Below are 20,163 nucleotides of genomic sequence, written 5' to 3'. Positions count from 1 at the left end.
ACATTTGAAACAGATAAGAAAACTAGCCTAGCTAGTGTCTAAAACACAATAACAAAGTGACCACTAACAAAAAGGAAAACAAGACTAAATTGATGTCTACGTACTCCACTAGCCAGTGCCCTTTTAATTTAGAATTTGATTTAGCATAACACAAGTGCATGAAACCAATAAAACAATGACTGACCTAAGCCATGGAACCCAAAAAAAACTACAATGTATATCATGGAAAGCTTAAACATTAATTGTAAATTAAACCTAATAAATATGCAAAGTCGCTTTGAACTAGGATGGGTTCAACCAAGATGGATGCTCAATGGACAGTAGCAAATGAAGTGCAGGAAAAAATGGAAATATAAATAAGAAGTTAAGTGTAAATTGCAAGCTAGAAATATTCATTGAAGGCATAAATTCTCAGCAAATTAAATTGGCTAGAATATTCATCATGGGTTTCAATTTACATGGTCTTAGAATCAAAATAAAAACTGAATAACAAAATAAAATAAAACTCATAATCCATATCACAATGCAAAGTTGCTCAACACTTAATCTTGAACGAAGTGGAAAAGAAAAACTTTAGAGCTCTTGACACCACCATCCATTCCCTATTCTCTCGTAACAACTCTCTATATTCTCGAAAATAATTGCCAACCAAAATCACCCCCCGTTCTCTCTAACCCCTTCCAAAAATTCCAGCCCCACTGTCCCACCAATTGCCTCTCAAAATTGCAAACAATATCCTACCAAAAGTTGATTCTCCTTTTTCTATGTGTGTGTATTGTCAGCCCTCACAAAATTTGTTTATGTTTTGTCTGCTGATGTGACAGTTATGGCTCACCTCCCTTTTTGGGTCATTCCGTGTGGAAAAGAAGCCCATTAGGTGAAGAAAGGGTCTGCTCCAAGGCTTTGCTAAATGCACCAAATTTGCAACAAAAACATGAGGTAGTTTTTGCCTTTGTAACTACTCCCATCTTCCAAATTATACTGCATCTCGTACAGAGGTCCAAAAATTGTGTTCTACCACTTCAATTAAAGCTCTTCGAATTTAGAATCCAAAGCTACAAGAACAACTAATTTGGACACCTGTAGAGAAAGTTATGATCCAAACAATCAACAAAGGTCAGTGTTGAAAAATCAGCGTTTTTCCGCTAGAGCCTGACAACAACGAGGTAGCGCCGGACGACAACGTGACAGGGGAAAATTCTCCTTTAAGATGCGCCAGGTGGCAATAAATACTGTTGGGTGGCAATAAATGTTGTCAGGTGATATTAAAATAGGGAGTAGTGCAATAAGCTTCAATATGAAGGTATAGAAATTGAGTTATCAGGCGTGTAATGGTCAAGTAAATAAGACTACATATTAGATGTTGGTATAATAAAGGGTCAGGCAAAATGTGACCCTCAGCACGGTGATATTTAACATTAACTTCAAGAGGAGTATCAATCAAAGGTAGACATGTCAATGTGAGTCGGAACCCGTGAGTCAACCCGGCTCACCACGGGTTCGAGCCGGGTCGGGTTGGAAAAATAAATTGTTTTGCGATTATGGGTCAAAACGGGTTGAGCTCACTTAACCCGCGGGTTATGCGGGTTCGAGCCGGGTTATGGTGAGTTGACCTACCAACCCACCTATATTAAAAAAATCTAATTTAATAAAATTAATTATTTTAAAGTTAATTATTTTAAAGTTAATCTTTAATGCTTTGCTGTTTAATGTAGGGGAAGCTTTTATTTTCAGTCCGTTCATATGGAACACCCCTGCACATACAATTGATGTTGGTGTTGGCAAACAGAGTTAAAACAATTGGAGGATGAAAAAAATTGCCTAGCTTGTTATCATTTCTGATGGCAAACATATGTAGTATTTTCATTTATGTTTTGTTCAATACCATGATAGGAACTGCCTAGCCTTGTTATCTTGGACATGATGAAATATTTGTACTTAATTTTACTGTAATTGTCATATTATAGATTACTTAAAAAAATATTTAAATATTGCAATACTTAAAAATTAAAAATTAAATAAATTTTTAATTTTTTACGTAGGTTAGTGAGTCAACCCACTTAATCAACCAACTCGTGGTGGGTTGAGCTGGGTTGCAAAAAATATGACTCACCATAAAGTGAGTCAGGTTGGACTCACTCTTTTTTTGACCCGGCCCGTGGTGAGCCAACCCGTGTGAGCCGGGTTAGCTCACTTTGACATGTCTAATCGAAGGTAGTAAATAAGTAAAGAGCAAGTGCAAGAGTGAAATTGTAAAGCAAGAACTTAGTAGAGTCATGTAAAAATAGTAAAAGACAATGGAAGAAATGTAAATCGGTGCAAAAATAGTAAAGAAAGCAATAAAGGGCATTTGTTATCAGTAAGAACACTAAAATCAATACAAAAACAATAAAGGGTGCAATGGAAAGTAAAATTGCAAGAACAATAAATTGTTGGAAAAATGAAGTGTAATGAAGAAAGAATTGAAAACTTATATTGATTTCAAAGGGAAATACAACTGGTTCCACTCCCCCTAGAGGCTACTTTGCTCTCCCAAAGAATCAAGCCGAACTTGGATCGTATAACAAACTTAACTCCTCTCCCTTGTGGACAATTAAAATTGCAAGAACAATAAATTGCTAGAAAAATAAAGTGTAATGAAGAAAGAATTGAAAACTTCTATTGATTTCAAAGGGAATTACAACTGGTTCCACTCCTCCCTAGAGGCTACTTTTCACTCCCAAAGTATCAAGCCGAACTTGGACCGTATAATAGACTTAACTCCTCTCCCTTGTGGAAAATTAAAATTGCGAGAACAATAAATTTCTAGAAAAGTAAAGTTTAATGAAGAAAGAATTGAAAAGTTGTATTGATTTCAAAGGGAAATACAATTGGTTTCACTCCCCCTAGAGGCTACTTTGCACTTCCAAAGAATCAAGCCAAACTTGGACCTATAGCAGACTTAACTTCTCTCCCTTATGGTTACTTTTCACTCACAAGGGTTTAAGGTTGCATTTTGTCTCACAAAATGGAAATCTACACGAACGATGTTGAAAAGTAAAGTGTAATCTCATGTGTTTCTAGCTAATGTGTTGCACTTCCTACTCTACTAAGGTAAGTTTCTTTTACAAAGTTTTTACACATGGGAATAGAAAAATTAAACCATCGTAAAGCTAATACACAAGACTAATGGTTTGTACCAAGCACATAGCAAGGTTAGACTAAATAAGCCCTCGGCATACTAAGGTTTGTACCAAACACAAAATGAGATCAGACCGAATAATCCCTCAACGTATTGAGGTTTGTACCAAGCACATAGCGAGGTCAGATCGAATAAGCCCTCAGCGTACTAAGTTTTGTACCAAGCACATAGCGAGGTCAGATCGAATAAGCCCTCAGCGTACTGAGTTTTGTACCAAGCACATAGCGAGGTCGGACCAAATAAGCCCTCAACGTACAAAGGTTTGTACCAAGCACATAGCAAGGTCAGATCGAATAAGTGCTCAACGTACTGAGGTTTATACCAAGCACATAGTGAGGTCGGACTGATTTAACCCTCAATGTACTGAGGTTTGTACCAAGCACATAGCGAGGTCAGACCGAATAAGCCTTCAGCGTACTAAGGTTTGTACCTAGCACATAACAAGGTCGAATGAAACGTGATAGCAACCAAAAAATCGTGGATAACCCACCTCATTAAAAACGCCTCTGATTGGTTCAGAGGGAAAAAGAGTGTGGGATTTTATTAAACATAAATGGAAAAAATAGCGAGATTGGCCGAAAAAGTGAGAATAAAGGTATTATTAACTAAAGTAGAACCATAGGTTTGCTGCATTCCATTTCCTTGGGATGGTCGTTCTGTCCAAAATCTTTGACTTGTATGGTCCTCCTAAGAGGACCTCCTTGACCCGAAATGGGCCTACCCACTTTGGTGAGAGTTTATCCTCCAACTCTACCGCATGACCATTCCTCGGTCTCGATGTAGATCATCACTCGACCCCTTTACTTCAGCCAATGTTGTAGCGGGTGACTTGATCAAAGATTCGTTGAAAAGGTTTGTGCACAGGCCTTTGACTCTTTTGATCTAGACTTTAAGGATCCAGATCTAGAACAAAATCCTCTCTGAACTCTTCAGAATTGATAAGTATGGTCGTCGCAATATTCCTCCGTTTATTTCAATCAATTCTGGGATGGGAAAAAGAGTGCCGAAAAAAAGTCCCCTGTACCTTTGTTAGTCCTCGCATATATAGAGGTCTCCTTCCGCCTCTATCTTATTCGAGTTTCAAGCCAACCAACTCCTTACTCCTTTGCTCCTTCCTAATATCTTGGATGTTATCTCCTAATATCAAGGATGGTATCCTGAGGATTTTATATTTGATTTTTTTCCCTTTTGGTCGCGTTTCTCCTTTGGGTCGCATTTCTCCTTCGAGCCACATATGATCTTGCCACATCGGTGGGCCATAGTCCATTGCGTTTGGATTTAATCCAACCTAAACACATGAACAATTCCAATTTTTGCGGGGCATCCAATAACATTGAGAATATACAGAGAATATACGCTGGTCAGATACCGACCTCAGTCCTTAGAAGTACATTAACATTCTAGATTATATAGTCTGTAATGCAAATTTACATTCCGGTTTGTATAATTCTGTAATGCAAATTTGGAAGCCAATTCGAAATGTAAATTTTAGATTCCATAATCCAGAATGTAATCCATAATTTATAATTACATTTCATATTGTACAATCCGCAGTGTAAATTACATTTCAGATTGTACAATCTGTAATGCAAAAATAATTTTAGAATTGTACAATCTGTAATGCAAAATTACATTCCACACTGTATAATCCGTAATGCAAAACTATATTATAGATTGTACAATCCGAAATGCACATGAATTGTTTGGAACTTACATTGTTAATTCTCATCTTCTTCCTTCTGCTTTATATTCTTTTTATTTTTCCATTTGTTTTAATGGACACTTGTGAATGTTTTTTAGGGTGAAAAATGAAGATGGGGTGGAGGTGGAGGGAAGTACGGATGGTAGGAAAGGAAGAGGGAAGAAGATGAGGACAACTTTAAATTTTTAAATTGCTTATGGGTTGTAGGAAGAAAATATGGGGATGTAGGAAGAAATTCAATTCTTTTTTTTGTACCATTTGTGCAAATGATTTTGAATTTTTTAAATAGCCAAACAACCCAAACTCTGTTTCATTTACCCTCTCTAATGAATCCACCCGGAGGCCCAATCCATGGCCCATATGTACCTCAAGGCCAAGCCCGATCAAAGGCCCAATAATAAGAGAATACATGATTGGAGCATTAGAATAAATTTTATTTTTTAGGCCAAATGTTAGGTCATGCTTTATAGAATAAAATTCCAAAGTACTTTGTAATTAGCCTTCAAAATTGGGCTAATCCAAGCCCAATTTGAAGCTTGGCCGAGAATGCTTGAAGGAAGCTAGATTGGTGCGCATGTTTCACATGAAGCAAGGCATGGTGAGTGTGAGTGGGCACATGGCTCTTGATCCCTCACTCCTTTACATCTCATAGCCACAAATTAAGCTTCTTCTCCAAGATGCATTTCCATTACATTTAATGTTGCATTTCATTTCATTTAGGCCAACCACACATTCTATAAATGAGGCCTTCTTACTCTTGTATTTGGTTACTTTTGAATGGTAATATGCTAGTTATTGAGATCACTCCACCCTTATCACCTCAAGAGTCACTTGCTAGACTAGTTTCTACTCTAAACTCCTCTAGCCTCCTTCCCTAGAATGGACCTCTATTCTAGACTTCATCTCCACTTCATCTCCATTGCTTCAAGGGCCTTCAAAGCTTGACTCCGCTCCTTCATTTCCGCTGCAACCATGGACCTTCTCCTATTCACTTTCGTGTTTCAAGGTCAATCACTCTCAATTTGTTTTTCTCTTTAAACTCCTCACATGCTCTCCACTCACAATCTCACACGTGGATTTGCAATGATCTCAATTATGTTATCAAGGTACAAGGAAGTACCAACATCAGAGGATTGTTAATGCCTAGAAACTATTAAAGGACATTACCAAAAAATTCGAATAAAGAATTTAACTCTACATAGGATGATTTTGAAAAAAAGAGAATGTCAGTTTGATATCAATTTTCTTTTTTTACCTTTGATGCTATACTTCATTTCCTTTTACTTTTATTTTTTTATAAATACAAAAATTCTTTTTTATTAAAACCATTTTACTCTATAAAAGATTATGAAATAATTGGTGTCAAATTACTATTTTTTTTAGGAAAAAAAAATCAAGCAAAGGAAAAATTTTTGGAGAGAGAATAGTCGAGAGGAAGGTTTTTCATCTTCTTCTGGACACCTTTCAGCTTTGTTCATCCTCCATCAACAATCCATCAATTTCATTTTTTCCTTGAAGAGAAGCTCCATTCATTATTTAAATTTTTGTACCATGCGATTTTTATTTTCACCCATCCCCTTTATTTCATTTTTAGCTTACTCTTACTGCACCCACCCACATGATTATTCATGCTCCACATTTTTTTTATATTTTTATATTTGTTTGGCCTTTATTTTAATTTTCAAACACATTTACTTTTTGGCGCACCATTTTTTTTGCACACACTGTCTACTATAAATATAAGAACCCAAACTAGTAGGGATATTACCCTCATACCCATATTTAAATTGTCGACAAATGTCCATTGGGCGGGTTTTTTTTACCTTTTATAGTTGCATCTTGAATTTTTTTTCTCACATAGCACTACACTGGCGCCAAATACTGCAGCTGATTGAAAGCTTTCTTTTCAAAGTCAGATAAGCTTTTCAGGAAGTTTCTACTACACTCCACTGAATTGATACATTTTCGTTTGTGTTTGTTATATCTAGTTCATATTTTCACTGCATTCTCTCATGATCTTCTTTCCCAAACTCTCTCACGACCGTCTTTCTCAAACTCTAACACTGAATTTTATCGTTCTCATTTGGTTGTTTGGGTTTTGTCTGCTTCATTAGGTGATTTCTTTGTTTTCATCTTCCTTTGGCCATTGTTTTGGTTTTGTTGATGGTCTGTTTTTTGTTAAAATTTATGAAATTCCAACTTTAGCTTTTTTGTTTTGGCTTTTCATGTTAAAGTTCTCTTCTTTCTTGATCATTCTCCTTCATTAGGTGGTTTCTTTGTTTTCTTCTTCCTTTGGTCGTTGTTTTGGTTTGGTTGATTGTCTGTTTTTTCTTTTAATTTCTATAAGTCCAACTTTAGTTTTTTTTTTTTTTGTTTTAGCTTTTCATGTTAAAGTTCTCTTCTTTCTTGACCATTCTTTGATCATATTTTTTAAAGTCTAGGTTTTTATCCTTACCAGTTAGGTTTTTGTTATAAGTTTTTTTTTTTTTTGCTTATGAAACTCATTTCTTTGTTTTCATTTTTCCTCTACCCTTTTTCGTATTTGGATATGTTTTCGTAATGGTTTTGTTGTTAAGGTTTTATTTTGTATTTGTATTTTCCATTGTTGGTATTTTTGTTTGTTGCTTTTTTTGTTTAAGTTTTGTATCGTTGATCATGTAATCGTTTGATGGTATTGGGATGTTAAAATGTTTTTCTGGTACCGTATTTCATTTATGGTTTGGTTTAATATTTTTTTATATGTTATTATATTGCATTAATGGATCGTGTATTTTATAATTTTGTGATTTTCCCAAGGTTGTGATGGCAAAGAAATTCGATATGATTAAAGATATTGATGGCAAGAGGAAGATCCTAAAACTTGGTGTAAGAGTAGTTGATTTGTGATATATTCATAATCACGATTCCAATGTGCAATTTGAGATGGTTTTGATTTATTGATGTGATCCCAACAAGGCTTATAGCTTGGGTCAACGCCTAGGCCCAAATCATGCTTAAGGCCCAATACATGGCCCACATGCATCTCAAGCCCAAGCCCATCAAGAGGCCCAATAACAAGAGGCATGTTCAAAAAGATCCAATTGGGCTTCATTCAAGATGATCACAAAATCAATGGGCTTCTCACATTCTTTACATGGGCCAAAGAGATCACAAAGACTTGAAGAAGTGCATGTAAATCTAGTAGTGTAGATTTAAATTGGGCCATTGTTTGGGCTTTGCTTTCCAATAATACATAAGACATGAAAGGAACATAGGATGGGTTAAAATTGGGCTCGGCCCAATTCTCTTCATACATGGCCAAGATTTTCAAGACAAGGAGGCTCCTTTGCTTCATAATTTGACTAAAGTTGGTCATCACATCTAAAGGCTAAGAATCCTTCTTGTTCTTCAAGCCAAGATCCAAGGGGCATGATCTTATCTCCTTCTCCTAGCTTGATCTAAGGGCCAAGATCAAGGCACACTCCATCCAATGGCTCTCCTTTCTCATGTGTAAATGGCTTCATATAAAAGCCAAAATTTCACTCATTTGTAGACACTCTTGAAATTTTATGCAATAGATGCAACTTGAGTTGAGAGCACTCCTCCCTCTATTGCCTTTGAGAGTCACCACTTTCTAGAGATTTCCTCTCTCTACCTCTAGCCACCTTCCTTAGGCTAGCATAGATTAGGAAATCCTATCACCTCTTTCACCTTCCATTGCTTGCAAGTGCCTTCCAACTTGCCTCCATTCCTTCATCCATTTCCGCTGCACATGGAGCTCTTCATGCACCTTTGGAGCTCCACCATTTATCAAAAGGTAAAGAATTAAAAATTTGTGTATTATCCTTTATTCTTTATCACAATTGTGTATTTATGATTTGTTGGATATCCAATATCCTTTATTAGGAGGACAAGATACATGACATAGTTAAAAAAGAAGAATTTGATATGTGGGATGGGAAGTTGAAGGAAGGTGATACAAATATCTTGCACAATTTAAAAATTGTGAAAAATGATGGCCAGTACAGAGTATGTGAACATCCATTTAAGTTATTGTTCATTGGAGCCACTTCGTTCGTCCCCAACCTATTGCAAATGTCCCTAATAAATTTTATCATTTCCAAAGTATAAAAGAAATAATAGCTGGTAAGTTCTGTCCGGATTTGTTGATTGGTATGTACAATATAGAATATTTTTATTTCATTGATTAACTAACACATATTAATCATTCCTGCATTTAATATTTGTATTTTATGATTTCATATTTGATTAGTTAGGTAGAGAACATCAAAACTAAGGTGCAATCTAAAAATGTTTTTTAGCTTAATGGACATCAGGTAATATAAATTAATTGTATTATTTTGGTTCAGACCACATATGATTCATTTAAAAAAAGTTGTTGATATGCATTGGTGGTATAGTTTTTTGTACATTATGGGATGAATATTGCAAGAAATTTTTGGAAAGCTATAATGAGAATCCAAATTCAGAGAAGTTGGTGCTCATTCTTACTCAAGCCAAGGTTAAAGCAACGATAGGTTGGTAATATTTTTTTTTTAATTTTGTCTAAAAATAGTTTAATTATGTTCCTAATTAATTTTTTTAATAGGAGAATGGCCAGTGTCTGTGTCAAATACATGGAATGGTACCAAATTAATTATGGATGATGATAATCCTGAAATAATCAAATTGAAACAATGTTTAAATGAGTAATTTTATTTTTCAATTTATATGAATTGTTTGGTATTTGACTAATTTTGTTTAATATAGGAAATTATATGTGTAACTGTTGCGACAACAGTGAAGTTTACTCTTGATAACGATGGGTGGTACTACTTGTTTTGTAATCATTGCAACAAAAAAAGTTATGAAACTGGTCCTTTCAAAATGCACCTATTGCGATCAGGAAAATAACATTCCCATTTTCAAGTCAGTATATTACTTTATTTATGTTGAATTATTCAAACTTTTTCTATTTGCATTCTTATAATGTGTGAAATTGTTATAGGTATAGACTTCAATGACATGTTTATGATGATGTGTGTAATTATGCTAACTTTATGGTGTGGGATCAAGAATGTAGAAACATTATTGGTATCTCTGCTGAAGATTTGCAAAAGAAAATGATTAAGGTTAATATTTTGAACATCAATCCCATTATTGACTTCGTTATTGCAGATTAAATTATGTTTTTTTTTTCATTGGTAATAGGTGGGTGAAGATGATCCAAATTTCTTTCTTGATGACTTGGATGTAATGTTAGGATGTACTTTTGCATTCAAAGTTTGAACCCAACCAAGGAATATATATGCCTTTGTGATTAAACTGTTTGACGTTCCTGAAATAATCAATAACGTTAAAAGCTTTATACAACCCGTAGAAGTAATAATTTTATTAATATTTTTAGTGGACTAAATATCTGTTTTAAAATACACAATTTATTGAATGTGATTTTATTTCAATTTTTTCTATGACATAGATTGCTAAGTCTAGTGATAATAACATGATTGATTTAGGAGGTGAGAGTTCTAGTGGTAAGTAAGTCATGTTTAATGTAGATTGTATTTCTTACATTAGTTGATTGATTTTTAAATTTTTGAGTTCAATAAACTATAATTTAATACAATTTTCTCCTCATGTTATTTGGTTAGATTGCTGCATTTCGTGGCAAAGGTGTTTGTAACTTAGTAGCAGACATTGATAATGACTTAGTAAGTGTTTTTGTATTTATTGCATTATGTATTTCGAATTTGTTTTGAATTTATAATTAATGTAATTATTTATAAATTGATGCAGATGAGTTTGAGTGGAAAAACTGATAATGATCCTAATAATCCTTATTTTGGTACTCTAGCTAAGAGAATTTTGCCAAGTAGTGTTGCTTTTGTGGATTCCTCCCGGGACATAGACTCTGCCCAATTATCATCGACCAAAGGGGTGAAAACTCTCTAGAAGGAGAAGAATTGACTGAACTATGTTGTTTTGATGTTTTAAAATTATGATGAATTATTAATTTCATCCATTTTGTTAATGTATGTTAATTAATTTGATGACTGATAGACTTGTTGACTATTTTATCAAACATAGTAGGTGTCCAAACTTTTGTTGTTTTTAATTGTCTTTCCAATATAATGATATTATCATTTTAGTCATATTATTATTTCACCATCATAATTTAATTACTAACAGTAACGAAAACTTTTATTATGATGTATACATTGTGCATATAATAGTATTTACATGATTACTACTTATTTAATTAATTTAGTCATGATAGGAGGAGTTGATATAATCAATAAGCTTGAAATTAAAACAAAATAACTTATAAGTTATCCATTCATACTAAATTCCAAAAGCATGGAGGAAAAAATACTTTAAAAAGATATCAAGACTCAAAATGTAATTACATATTATTTCCAATTTAAGCTTTCTTAATATTAATAGTTGTGGATCGTAGTTTATCCACCCCAAAAGTTATGACATCTCCAACTTTGAGTCAATTTTTAACATAGAAGCACTTACATCCACAACTTAAAAAACACTCATATGTCGTTCTTTTGGTCCATCTTATAGTGTATGACCGTGAACAACCATTACTATTGCGAAGGTAATGATGTTTTCTTTTCTTTACCAAGGCTCTTGCATCAAACTGGACATCCAAATACTGAAAAAATCATTTGTAATGTGTTAAAAAATGTTTATAAATAGGATAAAGCAGAATAAAAGTTAGTTAATAAACCATACCAGGGAAGAAGACTGAACATCATAGTCAATTAAAGTCTTCACCATTGTGTAGTAAAATTTACTTTGTAAATGATCCTCCTCATCTATGGTAGATTCATTTTCAATCAATGGTTTACAATAAGTTATTTCATTCCTTGTCAAAGAGAATATCCTAAACTTTAATTTGTGATCCTTGATTCTCCATTGTGAGATACGTAGGAGTAAGGCCGTAGGAGTAAGGCCAGTCCGTGTCAGGTTCACCTTTAAAAAAAATCAAATGATTTTCTTTGTTTTCCATATATATTTTAAAGAACTACCTAACCCTGATTTTTCACTTTAAATGAGAATACGTAGGACCAAGGTCAATCCTTGTAGGGCCCAAAAATAAAAAAAAATAATTTTTTTCCTTTTAGTATTATTTGTCTCATTTTTTTAGGAAAAATTAACATCTTGAAAACCACATGAACTTTGCATTTTTAATTACAGGTACTGCCCTTGGGTGGGCGCGGTAGGGTGGTAACACCTTCCCTACACGTAACCGACTCTCGGATTCAAAATTTGGTATTTCATAGATTTGTCTTATTTTCATGGTTTTCCATAATTTTCCAGAATAACTATGGTGGCGACTCAAAATCTCTTTTTAAAACCGTTTTCCTTTTTGGTTCGTCATTCTATCGCGATTTCGGTTGCGACAACTGGCTACTCCACAGGGAGCTAGAGAGTCAAGCCATTTAATTAGATATGCAAACTTGATGTGTTTTGCCTGATCTTTTCTTTCCCCCTTCTTTTTATTCGTATATTTTTGTCTTTATATGTGTTTATATATATTTGCTTCTTAGATTAATTGTGTATGAACCACTTTGCTCATTTTGATACATATTTTGAAATTGCTCTATTTGCCTAGGAAATTTTCTGGCTATTGTGCAAGTGGGGTTTGGGTATGCATCATCCTCCCTTCATACACACATTGTGCATATCATGAGTGGGGCTCTACACCCGGGTTTGTGTAACTTAGAATTAGAGGGGATTGTGTAGTAGTGTCACAGTGGATGAACTTCCCAAGTGATCATTGTGAGAACCCCAACTAGAGTTTGTTTGCTTCATTAGTACTCTCACTCCTTGTTGTATACCAATTGTTGTGGGAAGTATCATGAAGTGGGCCATAACTCTAGTGACTATTGATCCTTAAGTTAGGAAACCACCTTGGTGAGCGCATGTACTTCACTTTAGACCTTAAGTGCCAAACCTCTGTTAAGTATAAAGGGAGATTGCTTGCTTTAATCATCATCTTTCTGTGTGCATAATGTACATGTGAATAAGTGCCTATTTAGGCACAATCATGCATAGCATTTTTATATCATACATCACATCTCATGAAAATAAGCGTCTCTTGAAGCGTAAACATGCATTTCATTATGTCACTCTATATATCATGCATGGTGTTTTCAAATAAATGTATAACATTTCATCATCATATCATGGGAATAAATGCCTCTTAAGGCACCTGCATTACGCCTCATGTAGTTTTTTTTTCAATTATTTGCATATCATGCGTGGTGCTCTTTGATCACATCGGCATACAAGTGAGTAAGTGTATCTTGGGCACAAACTTGTGTTGCATTCAATTGTTGTCTTTATTCATAGTGGTGTGTATGTAGTTTCTTAATCCATATCATGCATCTCACCTCATATGAATAAAGAGTGTCTCCAAAAATGAACAGAAAGAAATAAAACAAGACTGTCACATTTTGAGTCACTTGTTTTTCTTGCAAATCATCAAATTCACTTCTTTTTTTAAAGAAAAAAAGAATAATGGGGTGTCACGCTTTTCTGAGGTCAAATGTTTAATCAAGAACAATGACTTAACTTTTGAGACATTTCTATGCGCACGACTTGAAAACATCCATCTTCGGCTTTCCCAAAATGAAGGATTTACCCTATCAACACAGCCATTACCCAAATTGATAAACACACTTTTACATTGGGTAGATTTGCCAAGTTTATCATTGCCTACACTAGTTGGGTGGTCCTTGAATCTGTCGAGATAAAAAAAATTCAAAAAAAAAATGAACAAAATAAAATCAAGCGACAAACTATAATATGAACCATTTTTTTGTTTCCTGGGTTAAAATTTACTGAAAGAGAAAATAATCATGTTTTGAAAATGATGTGTGACTAGGGATGTCAACGGTGCGGGTAGTAGTTCCCCCGTACCCTACCCGCTAAATAAATATTTGCCCCGTACCCGTACCCATATCCGTCGGGTATCCGTTATGCGGGTACCCGTCTATTTTTTTCATATCCGCGGGTATCCACGGGTACCCGCGGGTATTTACAAAAATATTTAAAAAAATAATTATTTAACCATAATTATTGTTTGGATCAACAAGTTCCCTTTCTCCAATTGATTCTTAAAAAATAAACAAATAAAAAATCACTACCAATTTATATTGTAGTTTATTTTTGAATAAAATATTAAAGAAATTACTAACTTCATCAATATCCACCTTTTGCAACATTGTATAAAGTTTCATGTTGTCCAATTTTAATCTAGAAGAGCCTTAAAACATAAGGAGTTCAGTAAAAATTTATAACAATCACTTAATTAAAATATCTAAGTAAAAATGTTAATTTCATTACCTTCCATATTGGTCCATAACCAGTCATAGAGACACATCAATGCCTCCACAGTATATGGAAGTAATTTACTCATTTGTGGGGTAAGAATCTAACCACCATTATTGAATGAAGACTCATAATGTATTTACTATTATATATATATATATATATATATATATATATATATATATATATATATATATATACACACACACTTTTTCTGAATTAAAGTTTTTACTAATATAATGAAGACTCATAATGTTTTGACTCATTTGTGGGGTAATAATTTTTCTGAATTAAAGTTTAGCGGGTACGGGTATCCACGGGTACGGATACTATGATATCCGTACCCGCCCCGTTAACATGCGGGTATCAAAAATGCCCATACCCACGGGTAGCGGGTATCCATTTTTAATATCCATTTTCTATCTGTTGCGGGTTTTATCCGCGGATACCCGCGGGTACGGATTTTTTTGACATCCCTATGTGTGACCGTGTTTCTTTATCATAAAACAAAATATATCATCCTTTATTACCCCTTTGAGCTTTAAAGAAGCAAATAAAAATATTTTTCTTTCAAATTACCTTGAACAAGGGTCACCCTCACAATGAAGGTTGACATCATGTTCGCATTTTTGTTTGACAGACGATTCACCAATAAAAAAAAGAGGGAAAAAAACAAAGAAATGGTGAACACAGAAGAGTCAAATAAATTTTGGATGCAACATTATTCAAAGATCTTTGTTCCAAAATACCATTACATCTTTTTGGGTTTTTTACTATCCACATTTGCTTTCATACCCTTAGCTTTGGCCACGATACAAGCCTAATAAAGCCCACACAAATCCAAGATTCATTGTCATTACCTTTCAAAAAAATTAATTCAAGGAAATCATTTTGACGTGCTGAAAGGTTTGTCCAAAATTAAAAAAGAGGAAAAAATAAAGGGAAAAATGAAAATTGAAAAATGTGTTTTGAGATTTTCTTTCAATGACTCAAGACAATTCTTTTTTGATTCGCATGTGCCAAAAACTTCTTAAAATAAGCATGGTTAATCAATTAGATAAGGGGCATCCTCTTTCGTTGGTCATTCATCTTCATTTCCTACCATATCTTCTACTATCAACCTAAACCTTGTCCAACCTTTGCATACAATTGTCGAACTGTTTTTCTCCAAAATCCAAACTGGGGCAGTTGTGTCATTTTACCATTTGTATGACCATTCATTTATCCAAAGAAAGGGCAATTTCACCTTAATTATCATGGTTACACTAGGGGCAACGTCTAGAGTCTCCACCACATTTCAACCTCTTAATGCCTTACCATAATTGGGGCAGACCAAACATTGTGCCTGAATCCAGGTCCTCAAATCAGGAAAACTTTTGAAGTCCTTGTCATTTTTTTCAACCTCTTCATAAATGCGGCAGTATGTCAATTCAAATCCTCAAATAAGGGAAACTTTTTAAGTTCCCATCATTTTTTAACTTCTTCATTCCTTCTCAACTGAGGCAATGTGTCAATCCAGATCCTCAAATTAGAGAAACCTTTGATGTTCCTTCCTTTTTTTCTAATCCTTTCTTCAATAACTAGGGCAAGTCAAACACATTTTGTTCCCTTATGCCAATCCATACTCTCACACTAGACCAACTTTTAAAGTCCTTATCATTTTCTTCATATCATCAATAGATAGGGCAAGCCTAAACATATGGTGCTTTGAGACCAAATCAAACTGGGTCAACTCTTTAGTCGGTCATCGCCATCTCATCCAACCCCTTCTAAGCCATGGGAAATTTTATGCATGTTGTTTAGATGGTGTTTCAAAGGAAATGATACAAAATTAGAGTTTCTCAATAAACCGATCAAACCAAAGAATTGTTTTATTTTTAAAAAAGAGAAAAATATTGTCTCGGGAAGAGGGGAACTCCCTATTATCTTACCAAAACCAAGGGAAAGGAAAATAAACCAGTTGGGCAATTCTTTTAATCGAGTCCCTTCCATATTCACTATCTTTTATGACACAAAACTCATACTTCATTCAAATTCTTCTCGATACCCCAAAATTGGGGCAACTTTGTGTGTCTCATGAGTTTCTTGCCCTAACATTCACATATCCATATTCTCAAAAACTTGTTCCAAAAACACCAAAACACCAAAATTGGGCAAATTTTTGGGGACTCGTGTTTTTCGCCTTGACATTCACAAATTACTTCTCCTTTGAGGGGTGTGTGAGGAACAACATACCCACATGACTACCTTAGTCTCTTACAAACTCTTTCTAAAAATTCATGACCTTTCACTCACTTGTGAATTCAAGCATGCATGCACTAATGTTGCAAATTAGAAAATCAAAGATATAATCATTTCAAATGTTGGACCTCGAGATGTGTGACATCTCTCACTTTCATGGAACATTCAAAATCAATGATTTTGATGATTGCAAATAAAAGAATTGACTCAAGCATGCATAGAAAAATCAAAAGACAAGACACAACCAACCTTTTTCCATCACACATTCAGGTTTTCATGCATATTAGGGTTCGACACCCTAGTTCTGGCATTAAGGTTTTAAAACCTTGAGTAACAAGAAAATGAAAAAGGGTTTACATACATTCATCATTCATGAGTTGGCATAATGACATGCATCTTGCACGAACAACCATAACATATGTTGCCCTCGGTCCAAAAAAATATTTCGGATAGAAGCCGTTTTTCATTCATCTGAATGGTTATCGAATCCTTCCCCTTCAAAAACACAAAAAGATCAACATACACTCATGTTTCCTTTTCAAATTACAAAATCCTTATCAATCAAGTTTTTCTAGCATATTGGGGTTTCGATGCCCTAATCACTGCACCAAGGTTTTGACACTTTATTTTCTTCGGCATATCCGGGTTTCGACTCCCTAATCACTACACCAAGGTTTTGACACCTTGTTTTCTTCTGCATATCGGGGTTTCGACACCCTAATCATTGCACCAAGGTTTGGACACCTTATTTTCTCCTGCATATCGGGGTTTCGACACCCTAATCACTGCAGCAAGGTTTTGATACCTTATTCTTCCTGCACATTGGGATTACGACACCCAAATCCTTGCACCAAGGTTTCAACACCTTGTTTTCTCCTACATATTGGGGTCACGACACCCTGATCCCTGCACCATGATTTCTACACCTTGTTTTCTCCTACATATCAAGGTTACGACATCTTGATCCACGCACCATGATATGTACACCTTGTTTTCTTGTTTAAGTCAAGGTTTCTACACTCTGCTAAGATTTTTACACCTTGTTTTCTCCTCTTTAAGTAAAGGTTTCAACACCCTGCCAAGGTTTTGACACCTTGTTTCTCCTATTTAAAAACATGCTTACCAATGTTTGAACACCTTGTCACTTCTCTCTTGCAATCATTACTTTCTTTTCAAAAACTCCATTTCAAAATACTTTGAATTTCATCATACGTTCTCCATAACAATAAGTTTGATGACTGGAAAGAGGACATAGCGTGAAAAAAACAAAACTTTAAAAAGGCAGAGTATAACAAGTTTTTCATCATGCATTCATGCATTTCAGGATCATGATCTCTACAATAATGTTTTGATTCCTTGTGCTTAAAAATAAGAAAACATGCTTTCTATCCTGCATAACCATTTGCAAGTCATATCATCGTGTCGTGTGTTGACACTTGATTCAAAAAGCAAAAGAATCTTGACATCATGATACTAGTGAGAATTTTCATGCATCATACTTCTTCAACCATTGTTTCTTCTGAAGGAATCAATTTACAAAAATCATCTTCTTGCCATTTCTCAAATTGATGGTCATCTTCATTCATATGAAAGACCTATATATCCTCCAATATTAGTTTCGTACTTGCCATAAAGCCAACTTTGACGAGCCTCCAAACTTTGTCGTGTGTTCACATTGGCCCATTGATGAGTCATTATTTTCTTCTATTCCACTAGCCTTTGTGCACCCATTAGACAGTTGATTAGTGCTTAATTGTTCATCATTAGAGTGTTTTTCATCTGTTGGGCTTTATTGGGCCACTATTCCGAATTTGGACTAATTTCACATTATTTGGCCTAATTTTTATTTTTAATTATTTTTAGGTATTTGGGTGAAGCAATTTTGGAGCTTGGACATTAATATTTAGTTGAAGAAACTTTCCACATCATTGCCACATCATTTCCATGTCATTTCCACATCAGCAAAGTCAATGGCTCAACATTTGAGGCCCAGAGTGGCATTTTTGTAATTTTGCGGCTCATAATGGCAGTTTTGTAATTCTGAGTGGCATGGGTGATATGACCACGAATTAGGTCTGCATGAGGGGGAGGCAGCCGCTCCATCATCTTCAACCTCTCTTCAAAACCTCCATTTTCGTTCTCCAAGCTTCCATGGACGTCCCCCTTGCGGTTTTTCACGTTTTTGGCTCATTTTTACCGTTTTTATGCATATTTGACAGCACCCATTGAGGGTTTTACGTTTGGAATTCATTTTCTTGCTTGGGCAGTTCGTTTTGTGAGTTTTATTTACTTGGAACAATACCCATTCATGGGGTTTTCGCATTTATATATGACAACACCGTTTTGCATTCCATTTAAGCTTTAAAATCTCTATTTTTGCTCTTGAATTGCGTTTTTCAGATTTCATAAAATAGGGTTCTTGGTTCTGTTTTGTTATTGTAGTTTTGAAGTGTTTGATTGTTCATTTTCCATGTATAGCTAAGTTTTTCGTATTGGTTCCTTGAAGAAACTGAATTGAAACCATGAGGTTGATGTTTTCCAATGCACTCCAATTCCCAATTTCTCTTCATCCTATTCAATTTCGTAGCTTTTGAAATGGAATTTGTGATGCTTAATCGTGGGTTCATATTTTGCACAATTTCAGAATCCTTGTCATGCTTAGTGAGTTCGGGTTTTGGTCACAGTTGCTTAATCTGTGTGTGTGTGTGAAATTGAAAGAAGGATGTGTGCTATGCTTAATGGCATAATGAAGCTGTGTTAATTTTCGCATAGTTGATTAATTCGGATTTCATGAGAGTAATTTGGATAAGAGACTTGATTTAGTAACCTGTGATTGGTTGATTTTCAGTGGAATCAAGGGACTAGTACGTTTTGAATTGTGTGTTTAATTCAGTTTTGATTAGAATTTAGCAAACTTGTGTGAATCTGCCAAAACCCCCCCCTCCCTGTGTTTTATTGTTGTGTTCATCTGGAAAATTCGCTTTGAATGAAAATATTGGTCGTTGGGAGACGACTTGGTTCAATTTCATGTACTGCATTTAATATGTTTTAATTTGGTGGGGTACGGCCTCTATCACCCATCAAGCCCAGTTTCGCACTGGCCCACTAAGCCCAGTTTAGACTAGCCCCAAGCCAAGTTTTATCTGGCCCACGAGCCTAGTTCTGTATTGGGCCCCCAAGCCTAGTTTTATCTAGCCCACGAGCCCAGTTTTGTATTGGCCCCCCAAACCCAATTTTATCTAGCTTAAGCCTAGCTTTGTCTAGCCCCCGAAGCCCAGTTTTATCTGGCCCACGAGTCATGTTTCGTACTGGTCCCCAAGCCTAGTTTTATCTGACCTAAGCCCAAGTTTGTCTAGCCCACGGATCCCAGATTAATCTAGCCCACAAAGCCCAAGTCGCCTGGCGTCCTAGGCCACTTATTCAGAAAAAAAATGCAAAAAATAAAAGTGCAAAAGATTCCCTTTGACATGTTTCGCCATTATCATTCACTTTCATCATATCACATCATCCATCATACATCATAAAAATAAATGAAATTCAATTAAAAAAAATAGTTCAAAAAGAAATTAAATTTGAAAAAATTCAATCGGAACAAGTGTTTTTTATAAATATCACCTTGTACGGTGTTTGCCAATGCATCAAATCAAACTCCTGTTGATCTTCTTTTAGACAAAGACCCTCTCTAATGGAATGATCATTTATTTCTTTGTTA

The sequence above is a fragment of the Vigna unguiculata genome, chromosome 4 (assembly GCF_004118075.2).
Source record: "Vigna unguiculata cultivar IT97K-499-35 chromosome 4, ASM411807v1, whole genome shotgun sequence".
Lineage (NCBI taxonomy): Eukaryota > Viridiplantae > Streptophyta > Magnoliopsida > Fabales > Fabaceae > Vigna > Vigna unguiculata.
Note: the sequence above shows the minus strand (reverse complement) of the source record.